The 15,422-nt window shown below is 47.2% G+C and overlaps 1 long non-coding RNA gene across 1 annotated transcript; it reads right to left on the bottom strand.

Annotated features, from left to right (window-relative positions):
• Positions 1–1,702: 1,702 nt before the first annotated feature.
• Positions 1,703–11,135, bottom strand: LOC106146738. The gene is made up of 5 exons (XR_001231300.1): positions 10,641–11,135; positions 7,321–7,426; positions 6,232–6,486; positions 2,295–2,406; positions 1,703–1,980 (listed from the first exon to the last, which is right to left on the bottom strand). It is a non-coding gene; the product is annotated as an uncharacterized LOC106146738 (long non-coding RNA).
• Positions 11,136–15,422: the final 4,287 nt, after the last annotated feature.

Below are 15,422 nucleotides of genomic sequence, written 5' to 3'. Positions count from 1 at the left end.
GGTCACAGGTGCCTTCAGGCTTCCATCTCTATTTGTTTTCTGAAAGCTCTGCTGCACATGCTGTGATAGCTCAGTTCTCAAATGAGACATCCAAAGCGGATGCGATGGCTGCTGGACCCCAGGATTACAGCGTCCCTGGTGCCCATGAGCTCGGAAGGAGACCTTGGATCTGCTGGGATCTCAGGGTCACCCTGCCCTGTGGGCTTGGAGAGAGATCTCAGGTTGAAGAGTGTGGTTTCTAGAAGGCAAGAGAAGGAGGCTGAGCTGCAGGGTGGCCCAATGTTGGGATTCCGAGGTATGTGTGACGTGGTACCTGGGGTGAGCCTGGCACTAGTGATCGGCAGAGACTGGAAGGGAATAAGTCTGACACCAAGTCTTCAAAGACCCCTCTGCACTGACAGCCATGCAACTCTGAACACTGAAGATGTTCCGTAAATAAAGACAGCAAAGGCTGGGAGTCCCTGTGTGCAGTGAATGTAGTGCTTCCTCGGGGCCGTGCCTGCAGGCTTGGCATGGACATGACATTTAAAACTGTTCCACCCCAGGTTTCCATGGAGAGACTAGAGGATCCCTGAACTTAACATTTGGTAAAAAAAGGAGCTCTGGGCAGAAAATCACCTGCTCTGAAAATCTTGTCACTTAACACCTGCTTCTTAGGAGAGCTGCAAGGAGGACACTCAAAGGCAGTATCTCCCGTGACAGCTGAAGCCTTCCATGTGGTTTGCAACAGAGGACAAGATGTACGTCCTTTCCAAGCCCCTAGTGAGCATGCCCAGCCCACGGGCCACGGGCAGTGGCTTCACAAAATCTTAAACTTTTAACATGATTGTGTGATTTCCTTGGGGTCATATTTGCCTGGTTTGATTGACAGCACAGGCAACAAGCGAACACTACACAGAAGGGTCCAGGGCACTGCTAACTAACTCTGCTTTCTGTGCCTGCCATGCTAGACAGTCAACCCGGGGGAAACCCGGGGGGCCAGGCATTGTAGGAGCTTGTGCCACTGGACCCATGAAACTTACGCTTATTGATAATCATATTTCAACCCATCTACACATGTGTAGTGCTGCTTGCCGTTCTCTTTTCAGTTGACAGATATGAATTACCTGTAGAATTTCAAGTGGAATGTACAGAGTTGCAATCACGCAACTCAAAGATGTAGCTCAGCCTCACAATCATGCCTTATTAGCATCATTCTTAGGAAGTGTGGGTATATTTGGGAACAACTACATTCAAGGTTGAAGGACGTAAAAGGTAAAATTAGATCAAGAATTTCTGCAGAACATCTTACGAACTCACTAAGCTGCAATCATTCCATCAAACCAGACAGTGATGCATCTGCTTCACAAAACCAAGGTCAAACACCCCACTAGTTTCGTGTTTATTCTGCCATCTTTTAAAAAAAATGTTATAATAAGAAATACGCAAAGGAGTTTTGTTATATATATGCATTAGCTGTATTATATCCCTTACGTGCAGCCCAAGGGAATTCCTTTTTATTCAATGCAAGCCTGGGAAGCCTAAAGGCTGGATACGCCCCCTCTGAACCCTGTGGCCCCAGGCTGCGTGTGGAGTTACCAAGAGAGGTGACTCTTCAGGGCCCAATAACAAACTTATATGGAGGAAAATCACATGCTCATTTTCACTGACTTCCAGCTGATTTCAAACATTTATTTTTTTTTTTTTAATCATTGAATGGAGGTAGTGGAAGTGGATTGTAGGGTTATGCGGTGACTCCATTTCCCATTTTATGCTTCCCATGGTGGCTATACCAATTTGCATTCCCTCCAAGAGTGTACCAGGGATGCCCACAGCCACACCCTTGCCAACACTGCTTGTCTTTTGTTCTTCTGTTGACAGCCATTCCAACAGGTGTGAGGTGCCATCTCACTGCGGTGTAGATTTGCATTTCTGTGGAAGTGGATGAGGTTGCGCTTCTAACTGTTTGCGTGTGTTCTTTTGAGAAACATCTATTCAGATCTGTGAAATGGAAACTCATGAGATGAGATGGAAATTTATTCCATGAGATGGAATAAAAGGGCTTCTTAGATGTTACAGATGCTAGCCAGTGGAAAGACCAGACCCTGGGACAAGTTCCTGCCCACCATCAGAGGAAGGCTAGGTAGCAATCGAGAAAATACCCACAGCACCTCCCAGCCAAGAGCGTTTGTATAATGAAAAACCGGAAAAGAAAATTGTAAATTGTTTACATTGAACCTACATTCACTGTGGATTCAAAAAGTGGGGTAGGTGAAGTGGGGAAGGTTTGGGAATCAGAGCAGAAGGAAAAGTACCTGTTGCTTCAGGATTTGTTGGGGTCAGTAGTCTAGAAGTTCATTCATCACCAGGAAGTGCTAGAGTTTTGCAAGCTGACCCACCAGGAGTGTTTTAAGCCAAGGTTGTAATCTACATTGAAGAATGTGGAATAATCTTTTATTGGTTTCAGCAGCTCATAGGTAATTAACATTCCCTATCTCTTCCTCAACTCCACTCTACTCTCTGGCCTTGTAATTAAATCTACATATCTCAAAGTTTACCTTTTATCAGATACTTCACTTATTTTTTATTTGGATAACTTGAGCTTTTTTTTTTTTTTTTTTTTTGGTCATTGACTTGTTTGTGTTCCTGGTACTGGCATGATTTAAAAATATAGTGAATATGTTAATGAAAATATTTATATTAAAATATATTAAAATATTTATAGTAAAAGATGCGTAGCCTTTAATACCCTTCAAAATATGCAAAATATTCCCCCTTATTTTGAACACACTTATCCCATCATTCTTGGCAATGTGTCTTGTACTGTAGTTTAAAAAAATTAAAACTCACCATATGTATTTTCTCTCACCCCTTGTATATTGCCGATGCTAAGTCTTGTTTGTTGTATCGTTTACAAATATATTCTTGAATTCCTATAGACCGTCTTTTTACTCTGTTGACTGTGTGCTCTCCTTTTTAGCTTTTTAGTTTAATCTAATCCTATTTGTCTACTTTTATTTTTGTTGCTTGTGCCTTGGGGTAGTAGGGTAAGGATACCCTTTATACTCTTAAGCTTTTTAGATGGCCTACAAATTAAATACATATAAGACAGATTAGCAGGGGAAAACTATATGACTGCATTACATGTACAGACATTGCATGAAATAAAATTGAGTACCACCAACCTAGGAAGACCTAGAAGTTTATATTTGTTCTTCATAGGAGAGGATGGAGGGGAAGGGAAGTGCTTGGAATTTCGAGGAGGTAATGACTTTTGAAAACATGAATGACCCCCTCAGAAGAATAAGTATCAGCTTGTTTGATCATGGTGTTGATCCAGTTAATTTTACCTCGTTGATAGGATTCCCCAAAAGGGGTTTATGATAATCAAGATCCTTTTGGAGGATAGTCTAGGCAGATAAGGGATTGCAGGGAAAGGTCCTGTCCACATCCCCGAGTGCCCTCTGTCCAAAGTCAGCAGCACCCCAGCGTGTGGCAGCTCTTGCTATTATGTAATAAAGTTCCCTCTGAGCAGCCCTCTTCCTGATGTAGACAGTTTAATGCAGATTTCCTTCATAGACTGTAATTGCTTTCACAAAAGAACAATTTTTAATAAATGATGTTAGCCAGCTTCCTGTTACTATAACAAAATGCCTGAGTTACTTGACTTCCAAAGAGAAAAGGTTTATTCTGACTCATGGTTTCCAAGGTTGCAGTCCCTGTTGCTTTGGGCTGGCAATAGGGCAGCACAGCATGGCAGGAGAGCAGGCAGAGCAAACCACCCACCTCATGAGGATCCAGGGATCAAAGAGCAAAGACAGAGTGAGGGTCCTCTGATCCTTTTCAGGAGCATTTCCCCAGTGACCTAAAGATGTAACACCAGGCCTCACCTCTTTTTTAATTTTCTCATAGTATTGGTGACTGAATCTAGGGCCTTGCACATGCTAGACAAGTGCTCTACCACTGAGCTGCACACCTAGCTGTAGGCTGCACCTCTTAAATTCTCTGTCACTTGTTAACAGTACCAGGTTGGAGATCAAGGCTTTACCACATGGATCTTTGGGAGGATATTTGAGTTAAAAAACATAGCAGAACTGCCCCTGCATCTCCATTTTCTCAGAATGAGCAAATCTGTGTGTGCCACAGAAGTACATTTTCCAGTGGTATATTCTGGTCTCCTATACTAATATGTTGGAGTAGTGTGTTCTGACCTCCCCAAAATCATCATCCAGACAAAGCATGGTGCTTTTCCACTGTATTTTCATCAAGTAGTTTTATGGTTTCACGTCTTCTGTTTCTCTTCAATACATGTCGAGTAGTTTTTGTATGTGATGCATGTTGAGGGTTTAGTTTCATTCTTCTACTTGGGGACATTCAGTTTTCCTGATACTATTTATTTCCTTGGTATATGTTTTTGGCACCTTTCTCAAAAATCAGTCGATCATAAATGCATCAATTTGCTGCTCGGCTCTCTCCTGTGTTCTAGCGGTCTGTTTGTGTTTTTATGGCATACTGTGCTATTTTCTTTTTTTTTTTTTTTTTTGGTTTTTCTCTGGTACCGGGAACCGAACTCACGACCTTGCGCTTGTGTGCTATTTTCATTACTACTGCTTTGTAATAGATTTTGAAATCAGGTAGTGTGATGCTCCCCACTTTGTTATTTATGCTGGAGATTGCAGTGGTTTTCAGGGTCTTTTGTAGTTCCACTTGAATTTTATTTCAACCTTTCACCACTGACTATAATTTTGGTTATGGTATTGCTAGTTATACAGCAACTCTTTAATGTGTGAGGTTCATTACTACCATACCTAATTTGCTGAGCATTTTTATCATGAAAAGTTGAATGCTTTCTTCTCCTCTCCTTTCCTATCCTCTCCCCTCCCCTCCCTTCCCCTCCCTTCCATGCCCCTCCCCTCTCCTCCTTTTCTATTCTCCTTTCTCTTCTCTCCCCTCCCCTCCTTCTCCTCCCCCCTCCCCTTCCCATCCCTGCCCTCCCCTGGCACATCTTCAGCTATCCCTTGTCTGTCTCCTCTTGGAAACTCCTCCCTGAGTTGGGCATTCTGGATTCAAATGAAATAACTCTCTGAACACTACACAGAGGTAGAAACCAGCCAAAGGGAAATGAACAGAGAGTGTGCCCCACCTGGATCTCTGGGGTAGAGCAGGGGACTCGAGCCTTTCTCTGGGCCTTTCCTTAGTGAGCCTGTGTATGTGTGAAGGCTCCTGGTCAGGTGAGTGCTCAGGCATCTTCATGCCCAGCCACAGATGGACCCAGTCTACACCAGACTGGGTGGGAAATGGTCAGCTAGGTTGGACTGAGGTAAGAAGGAGGAAGAGAAAGGAGGCAGGGAAGAGAAAGGGGGTAAGAGGGGGAAGAATAAGAAGGGGGCACAACAGAGACCAGGACTGAACGTGATGCTAAGACAGTGAAGAGGGAGGACCTGGCCTCGGCTCCTCCGAGCTCCTGCGTTCATAGCCTGTTCAGGCCTCACAGTGGCTCAGAGCTCATCTTCTGTCTCTCCATTGTGGCTTGGGAACCTCATGCACACCTGAGAGGACCAGCATGAGGATCGTCACCTGGACATGCAGAACAGAGAGCAGACCCTGCATGGCTTCTGACACAGATGAGTGAGAAAAGAAGCTCAGTTACAGGAGAATGGACATCATTGAAAAGAATGTTTTTAGCATGCAAAGCAATTTGCGGCACTCTCTGCTTCTTGGTGGGTCAGCTGTGTCAAGTGTCTTTGTAGAACAGTTTGTGTTAAGTGTCTTCCTAAGATTCCGAGCGCTGATTTCCCCCCTCCCGCTCACCTGACAGGTAATACCCCTTTTCCAGCCCCACACTCTAGGACGAATGAAGAAAGATGGGGAGCACAAGTCAGTGTCAAAGATCTCTATCACTTCCTAGTGATTTTATAGAATTTTTTAAGGAAAGCGTGTGCTCAGATTGGGTTGTTCCTAATGGACAACATTACTTGGGTCCCATCTGGAGCCCAGTACCTCCTTCTCTGTTCCCAAGGGTGAGGGCGGGTGCCAACCCTGTCCAAATTCATGACCACCTCTCTCTAGCATCCCCACCATGAAAGGACCCCCAGGAACCTCTGAAACACCCGCAAACACAAGATCTCATGAGCTCTGCGGTGGGCTTTGTCGGACGTCCACATGACCTCTGGGACAAAGTCCTGACTATTTTGTTCCTCCTTAGACACACAAGCCAGGCTTTCTTCCTCTACCTTGGACTCACAGACTCACCCTGCCAGTGTCAGGGGGTGATTGTGTGAGGACAGGCAGCTAACAGAGAGCTGAGAAGTCTGGGCTGATCAGCTGATGTGCCCAGGAAGAGCCGCAGCTCAGAAGTAAAAGCAGCCGGATTGTCGTCCAAGTGTCATTTACTTGCTTAACACTGAGATCTTTCAAGCACCTGAACAAGCCAGGCATAGCATCAGGCATCGAGGGTCACAGTCTCCCTGCGTGTTTGTCATGGTTCCTTCTATGCATAAAGGAGATCTGTGAAGAAAAGACAGATGAGTGACATGCTATAAAGTCCCACCCATGAGTCAAGGGTGTTCTTATATGGAAACAGCATGCATGTGAGGAATGTCACCTGGGGCAGGGTGGTGGGTACTGAGGGAGGACGGCACACTGGTGTGCTCAGGAGGGGTAGGGTGGAGCCCAACCTGAACCCCTAGGGCACAGGAGTGTCACACACCATCCCAAGGCAGCCCCCTGGCTCGCTGCAGCCCTCCCTCCTTTGCTGAGGCTGACCCAAACACCAGCAGAGACGATGACATTTCACATGATTAGGTTTCTACATGGTTGGGGCCTGCCCCAAAAGACTCCAGTCCTGTCCCCTTCTCCGGTAATTAGCCCACATGTGCATGGAGCTCCCACTAGGTCGCCGGATATAGACTGAGGCTGTGGCCAAAGCCCTGCAGGGTCAGCTGGGCCTCATGGGAACACAGGGCCCCACTCTGGGCTTCATGGGGAGAACCTGCATCTGTGAGCAGGCATTGGGTGGCCTTTTGCTGATTGGTGGGAGCTGGGGAGAGCTGGAACTGGGGAAGAGTGACACGTCGCACTTCGGGGCATTTCTACACCAAGGAGGATGGCCATTACAAGCCATCAAGCCAAAACCAACGTGGAAAATGAAAGTTTTGATGAGGATGTAGAGAAACCAGGCCCTTGTGCATTGCTGGTGGGGTAGAAAATGAGGAAGCCACAGTGGAGCTCTGTGTGGCCCTGCCCTACACAACAGAATGGAAGGTATCACTCACTTTCCCATCACTGGACAAAATGCCTGGCACCCACGATGTAAAAGAAGAGGGCTTTACTTTGACTTACAGTTTTCAGAGGATTAGTCCCTGGCTGGCTGACTCCAAGGCAGGAGCATCATGCTTGAGGATATGGTGGAGGAAGGCCGCCAAGAAGCACAGAGAAAAGGGAGGCGCTGGGGACAAGAATATACCCTTCCAGGTCACAAGCACTCCCAGGGACTCCCCTCGTCAGACCAGACTCTCCCTCTCACAGCACTCTCAGCTATTCACTCATCAGCAGATGAATCCACTAAGGAGTACAGTGCCTCCGTGACCCAGTCACCATCCCAGAGCCCTGGTTCTGAGAATCTGAACCATACCACAGCATTAGTATGTGACCCAGCCATTTTCTTTCTGGTGCGTCCTCAATAGAACCAAAGGCAGAGACCCCAACAAGTACTTGTATACCCGAGTTCATAGTAACATTATACACAACGGCCAATTGGTGGAAAAAAACCTCCAGGTCCACTGATGGAGCAATGGACAAGCGTAGTGTGGTATATCTACATAATGGAATATTACCCAACCCTTAAAAAGGATGAAATTCTCAAATGCTATATCATAGATGAACTTTAAAAACACTACACTAAATAAGTTAAACCAGACTAAAAAACAGGACACATACTGTCTGATTCCACTTATATGAGGTCCCTAGGATGTCTCTGTCATATTCTTAGAGAGAGTGAAGGACCCTGGTGGCCAGGGACTGGGAAAGGGGTTAATGAGAGTTCGTATTTACTGGGGACAGAGTGCAGATCCGGGAAGATAAAAAGTTCTAGAGCTGGATGGCAGGAGTGCTTGTGCAACCGTGGGGTGTACTCAGTACAACTGAACTGAGCGCTTGGTCTGTGCCCTTGGCTTCCGCCCTGTGGAGCCCTGTGCTCCACCGGGAGGAGGACGCCGGGGCCCGGGGCTGGGGATAATTCAGATCGGTTCTTCCCGAGAGGCAACTGCTGAGTGAGCCCGAGGCCGAGCACGGATTTCAGCCTCATACCGTCCACCTCCAGGCTTGTGAGAAGCGGCTGTTGCGTGGCTTTTCCTCCTGCAGGTTTTGCTTAACCTCTGTTTTATCTCAGCCCCCTTCAGCTGTGAGGTCTTCGGCTCTGTAATCCGTCCTGACAGAGGCTGGAAGGGGGCGTGTCCCCGACTGCTGTGCTGTCCACCAGCCCCCTCCTGCTCCCCGGGCCAGAACCAGAGCCAAAGCAAGCAGCACGCGGGCAGGGGACCTCCTGCCCGTGGGGCCTCGGGCACCTCCTGCCTCAGGGTGAAGCTCAGCTCTTGTAAACTGGACCTCCTCTGCCTCGTTCACGACGGTGTCCCCGGATCTGCCCGGCTGGCACACAGAACCAGCTCAAATCCCTGGCGAACGAATGAGTCAGTCAATGACCTAAGAGCCGCGCAGCAGGTAACCCTTGAAAAACTTCAGACTAGGTTTTGCCATCCTTTTCCTGTCACAGTGGTCAGAGAGAACTGCGAATTTTTGTAGATTGAAATGATAAAGCATATAGATTGTAGGATGCTTTATAAAACTATGCAGAAAATATATAAATCTATAAGCTACGTATTAAAATGTAATGTGTATCAATATTATACAAATCTATTATGTGCACTGTTTATACTTTTTCGTTGCCATTTTTTGAGACGGGGTCTTGCTGTGTAGCTCAGGCTGGCCTCAAATGCCCAGTGATCCTCCTGCCTCAGCCTCCCCAGTGCTGGGATTACAGGTGTGCATTGCCACCACGCTTGGCTTGTACATTGTACATTTATATATTATATAGAACATATATTATTTAACACCAAAAGAGATGAAGATATACATTGTCACAGTCCACAGGCATGTGCTGAGGGGGATGCAGCAACGGTGAGGTGCATCCCGGCAGCCATTTTCTCCTGGGACCAAGTTGCTCGTCTGAGCTCAGTCGGCTTTATCTTCAGAGTGCCCTTTCAGAACAGCTCTGCTGCGGCTCCAGCTGCTTCTGCAGTGAGCTCCATGGCTGGCTTCCGGGCAGCCTCAAGTCTGTGGTCCTCTGTGCTCTTCTCAAAGACTCACTGTCCCCGGATAGTCACCCTCCTGCGGCAGCCCTGGAGGGGATCACCCGGGCACTGCGCAACTGAAAGTCAGCTCTGCGCATGCGTCCCAGGGCTGCTGCGCTCTAACTGCCCAAAGCCGTCCTGGTGGTAGCTGGATGTTCTGTGTCTCTGTCCGTACCATCGTCACCAGAGATGCCCTGTACTCTCATCCTTCCCCCAGGTCCTACCCCACAGCCACGTGAATCCTCCCTGTTCCAAGTCTGGTCTCGGCATGCACAACATCTTGGAACAAGGCGGGGTCTCTACCTCCCCATCCTCCAAAACCTAATGAATCAGAATCTGCTTAGTAAGGAGACCTCCAAGTGAGTCACTTCTGCCCCAAAGCTCGAAAAGCACTGACGGCGACTCCCACTTAGCCTGAAGGGGTCGGCTGGTCACCTCCTCCGGAGAACCTGTCCCCACCTCCCCAACACCCTCAAAGGCTGCAGGAAGAGTGAGGGGGGCAGCCACGCCCCAGGCACGTGCACTTGTTACATGTCAGAGCGGGCTGGGTCTCAGAGTCACTTGTTCCGTGGCCGCGTGCTCTGATGCAGGAGACGTGATGCTTCTCAGCGACCTCGGCGAGGGACATTGTCTGGGTTAGCTCAGCTTGCACAAGTGTCACATCTGCAAATGGCCACCAGCCGGGGACCTTGTCTGTACCTCCCTGGAGCCCCACCTTGTGGGGTCACCTGAAAAGCTGGGTCACCTGGTTCTGAGCCTCAGGTATGAGGACCATGAGAACGTCCAGGAGAGACAGGACCGGCCCAGCTTTCTTCTACAGAAGAACAGGCTTCATGGTGTCCCCCCATAGCTGCCCGGCAGGGTGGACAGAACCTCTGGGGTCCTGCAGATTTGATCCAGAATACAAGCCCGATTGCTGGGGATCTGAGAACGACAAACAAGACGTTGATTTCTCGGGGTGGTAGAAGAGTAGCTTCATCCTGAGAGAGAGACGAGCATCTATATCCTTTTTGATTATCGCCACAGACAGGCAGCAAAAGACGGGCTACAGCTCCTGGGGAGAAAGCCACGCACCCAAGCATCGCGCCTGTGTGGACTCAGCCCCCGACCGCCCAGGTCAAGTACAAGAGGCGGAGGCCACAGGGGGCCCTCCCGGTCTCACTGCCCGGCCTTCACCTCTCAACCCTGTTTCTAGTTAGGCAAGCATGAGCACAGCAAAACCAGCCTCCCGGGGTGACACAGAGGTGTCAGTGAGATAACAGAGGAAAGTAAGCTTTGGAAATGGGCTGCATTTCACAACTGGCAATTACCTACCTGCTTTGCAGTGAAGAATAATCTCTCCCAACAGCAAAGGGGTGGAGTTTACCGGCAAACTGGGAAGCAGTTTCTCCCTGTGAGCCTTGGTGGCAGTGACTACATCTGGCACATCATCTCTCTGACGAGGGCCTCATTTTTTATTTCCCACCTCCACTCTCTGCTCTCTGACCCACCCAGGTTCTCTCCAGGGTCCAAGGGCCCACGAACCCACGTTTCTGACCCCCTGCCGCACAAACACACACGCGTGTGCTCGGCATGTCCTACATTTGAAGAGGACAAAGCTAGAGACACGGAAACAACTGGCAGGAGTCCGATGTGGCAATCCTGGGATATTTTGCCATCTGAACACGACTTGGGGAGGCAGGGAGGGGACTCAGAGCACACACAACAAAGGCCGCGTCAATCCCAGTTGTGAAGATGTCGTCACACCAGCGTGACCAAAAGTGGTCTTTCCCTTACTGTTAGATTTCAAGCAGAGCTCGCATGTTTGAACCCTGCCCAGGAGTTACACAATACTTACACAACTGGGGGTTTCCCCGACGCTGCTTTGGGTCTCACCCTTCTGCTTTTCTTCCTACAGAAAGGACAGATTAACATCTGGCCCAGATTGCGGGGTTCTCGCATCTGCTTAAAGCAAATGAGCTGCCGCCAGTCGCGGAGCACAAGGACTGTGTGTTCTTCGGGTAGGAAGTTCAAGGGTAATTTGAAAGTCAAACCAAGGGCTGTGGTCTCTGTTTTGTAGGAGGAGGAAGTGGAACCTTGGGGGAGCCCCTGGGTAGCATTTATAATGACTTAACCCAGACTCAGTGTGTTAGTTCATTTTTCTGCTGCTATGATAGAGTACCACACACTGGGAAATTTGTAAAGAATTTATTTTTCACAGGTCTCAAGGTGGGGAAGTGCAACGTCAAATCTCTAGCATCCGGGGAGGACCATTTTATGGGCTCATTACAAAGGGCAGACGCACAAGAGACCATGTGTGAAATAGAACAAATCAGCCCAAAAGAATGTTCTTTTCAGGAGCCCCCTCCTGTGAGAACAAGCCCACTCCCCTGAGAGGCCACTCCTGAGCACCCTGGCCACCTCTCCACACCGTCACGACAGCAATTCAGTTTCAGTCTGGTTCTGGAGGGGACGTCCAACCTGGGTACATGGCTGGAGAGCACCAGCCGCCCTATCGCTGACCTCTGGTACTTGGCATGGAAATCCAAACAGGGTTATCAGGAAGCCTATTTTCCATTCGGACCCCTGGCTCAGCACACCTTGCCCAGATTGTTGCACTTGTGACATCCATGTCACTCCCCCACGCAGGTTACCAACTACACACCATGTTGTAGCAGGGACAGCTTGATACACCCACAGCCACTCTGGCAGCCCCTTTATGGAGGGGAAATAGAAGCAGAAATTAATATGCTGGGCCAGGGATACAGCTCAGCAGCACAAGCGCCTGCCTGGCAAGCGCACGGTCCTGAGTTCAATTCCCAGTACCACATAATAAAAAAAAAAGAAATTAATATGCCACATGCCCTAGGTCACGTGACAGGCCACAGCAGAGGGGATGAGGGCAATTGCCCAAGCTGGTTCTAAAGTTCGGAAACCCTGCTGACCTGCTTAATGTTCCTGAGGAGGTTATGAGGCAGCTGGCTACACTGCTGTCTGCAGCCCTCGGTCCTGTCACCAAGGCAGCTGGCGGTTCTGCAGAGGGAAGAGACAGGGTGTGGTGTGGGCCTGACGTTCTTCCTCACCAGGCGGGCCGAAAGGCTGGGCAAGGGACCACAACTACCCGATCTCACGTAACCTTGGATTTGAGTGTAAGAAAAACGATTCCTCTACATACTTACTTTCCCTTCCCTCGTGTTTTTGAAACTTTTAAAAAACTGTGACAAGAAATTTAAATCAGCTACAAGTGCAAAAAGCCTCAATTGATCCTATCTTTGTGAACGAGTAGATCCCGTCATAAAAGTAATTATTTGTTCTTTGTTGGCGGAGGTGGAGTTGAATTGTGGAGCCCCGAGGTGAAAGCAATTTGATTAACTTTTATGTAGCTTTGGATAAAACATTACAATTTTTTAAAGGGACAGGATGTAGTGTTTGTAAGACCATTTAAATTCAGCTTTGTCTGAAAACCTCTTCCTTAGTACCTCTCTTGGCCATGTCATTCTTTAAACTGCCAGATGGTTCTTGGGAGCGACATTGTATGACCATGATTTGGGTCTTGAAGACCCCTCCAAAGGCTTGTCCCTGGCCTGTGATGCTACTGAGATGCCATTTGCAGATGTGGCACTTGTGCAAGCTGAGCTGACCCATACAATGTCCCTCGCTGGGGTCGCCGAGAAGCATCACGTCTCCTGCACCAGAGCACACAACCCTTGGGAGGCTGGGCTGAGAAGGTCATCTTCAGATCCCTGGGAGTGCGCCCCTGAATGGGTCTGTCACTCTGGCCTCTTCCTCTCTCTTTTGCTTCTTGGCCATGAACTGAACGGCTTTGCTGCACCATGAGCTCACGCCGTAATGTGCTACCTGGCCACAGCACAAAGCAATGGGATGGAACCTCCAAGACTCTGAGCCAAAACAAAACTTTCCTCTTTGTAAATCAACGACCTCATGTATTTGTTACAGTACCAGAAAGCTGACTGATAAATGCATTATACAGACAATTATAACTGCAGATAGTATAACTCTGAACTGTCAGGAATGTGGTAAAACGTACATTTCCCCCTAAAAGCTGTTTAGAATTGGAGTGGAGCATTGAAAGGGACAAAAATAGAAGGATGGTAGGAAAAGGCCTTTGAAAATGTCCACTTCATCCTGTGTAAAGGAACATTGTCTCCATCATGCAGAACAGTAGACAATACTTTTTTGTTTTGAATAAAAATGCGTCTTCCTGAAAAGCTATGGAAATGTAAGACTGGACGTGCTGACACTGGATTAGAGAGAGCCATAGCTAATTTTCCTATCCCTTCAGGGTCTATCGCTTATGTTCTGGATGAGAAACTCTCCTTTCATAATGGTTGTCAAAGTATGGTCCAGACTCTAGTAGTCTCTGAGATCCTTTCACAGCCATCTCAAGGTTCAAGCTACATTTTGCAGTAACATTAATAGATTTACCTTTTTTATCTGTGTTGATATTGACACTGTTTGTGCAAGATCAAAGGTGAGTCAGACTGCTGGTGCCTTAACAGAAACCGGGCAGAAGCACTAACTCATGTTCTTCACTGCCATGTACTTGCTTAAAAAATAAATATAAAAAGGAAAAGACCAGTGCCACTCAAGAATTTCTTTGATGAAGCAGTAAAAATTAATTAGCTAAAAGAACATGCATCTTTTTAGTTTCTGTGTAATAAAATAGAAAATTTGCTGTTACTAAATATGGCAACTGTCCCAAGGAAATGTAATTATGTGTTGCGTTGCTAGCTAAACTAACCACTTTGTTTGCAGACATCATTTCTACCTGAGAGAACAACTAACAAATTATGTCTAGTTGGGAAATTATGTCAAAAATAAATGAAAAAGCCTGTCACTTCCAATACAACAATTTAGGGGAGGACATGTTGGCAACGATAAAATCTGAACTTTCAAGTAAAAATGTGAGTTCTCGAAAATTTGTATCTGTCACTGAGCATTTAACAGTTTCCGTGTACTTCTTGGTTAGGATTGGTGATGATATTAACTACTGTGATCATTCACTATAGTCTCCTAAAATGTGTCATCACTTTGTAGCAACAGTTTCCAAATGACCAATGAATGATGTTACAAAATCACGGGTAAAAGCCATCCAAAGTGCAAGATAGATCAGTATTTAATGTAGCCACGGAAAGTCTGATATGGTCTCATATTTTATTGCAATAAAGACTTAAGAAATTACCATAATTTTTGGCATTATGTAAAAGAATACCCACAGTTGTGTGATGCAACTGTTAAACACTCCTCTCTTGTTTCAACTGTTTATCTGTTAGGCCAGATTTTCTTCATATACTCACATCAAATTATTTCAGAAGAGACTAAATGTGGAAACAAGAATAATCCAGTTTTTTTATTAAGGCAAACATTCTAGAGATTTGCAAACACGTGAAACAATACCAAGGCTGTTTTAATTTTTTGTTTTTTTTCCGGTACCGGGAACCGAACTCACGACCTTGCGCTTGCCAGGCAGGCACTTTGCCGCTGAGCTAAATCCCCAGCCCCTGTTTTAATTTTTAATATGGTAACTTCTTAGTGGTACTGGGGATTGAACCCAGGGCCTCTCTCATGCTAGGCAAGCATTCTACCCCTGAGCTCCACCTGCAGCCCCTAATCTGGTAAGTCTTCTTGGATATAACTGGTGGTTGGCTGGTGAGTTAACAACCAGGTCCGTGAGGAGAGGAAGCAGTTTTGTAGTGGTGTTTGATCTCTGTAGTGTGAATACTCATCACCTGGAGTTGGGAAGAGATGTGTCAGCCAGTGTCCTCGTGGGTTCAGAAGCGTTAAGGGCCCCAAGGAACCACGGCCTGTTTAGCTGTCATCTCACCAATGGCAGCGCTCTAGGGAAGGGACGTGGAAAGCTATGGCCCCAAAGTGCATCAGTACTTTAACTTCCTGTGCTCATCTGCCCCACAAAACGCACCAACCTCTTCTCAGTTCCTTCTGCCGAAGAAGCCCCCTTAACCCCTTTATTGCAATCTGTTCTTAAGTGAACTTTTCATTTGAAGTTTTCAGGACTCCTGGGACACCAGGTCAACACTGGACACTCCATGACAGAGTGGGGGTAGCGAATGGTGTGTAGTTAAAATCCTCTCCACT

Source organism: Chinchilla lanigera, unplaced genomic scaffold, assembly GCF_000276665.1.
Source record: "Chinchilla lanigera isolate Chin_1 unplaced genomic scaffold, ChiLan1.0 scaffold00006, whole genome shotgun sequence".
NCBI classification, from domain to species: domain Eukaryota; kingdom Metazoa; phylum Chordata; class Mammalia; order Rodentia; family Chinchillidae; genus Chinchilla; species Chinchilla lanigera.
This window is presented reverse-complemented; position numbering and strand designations above follow the sequence as displayed.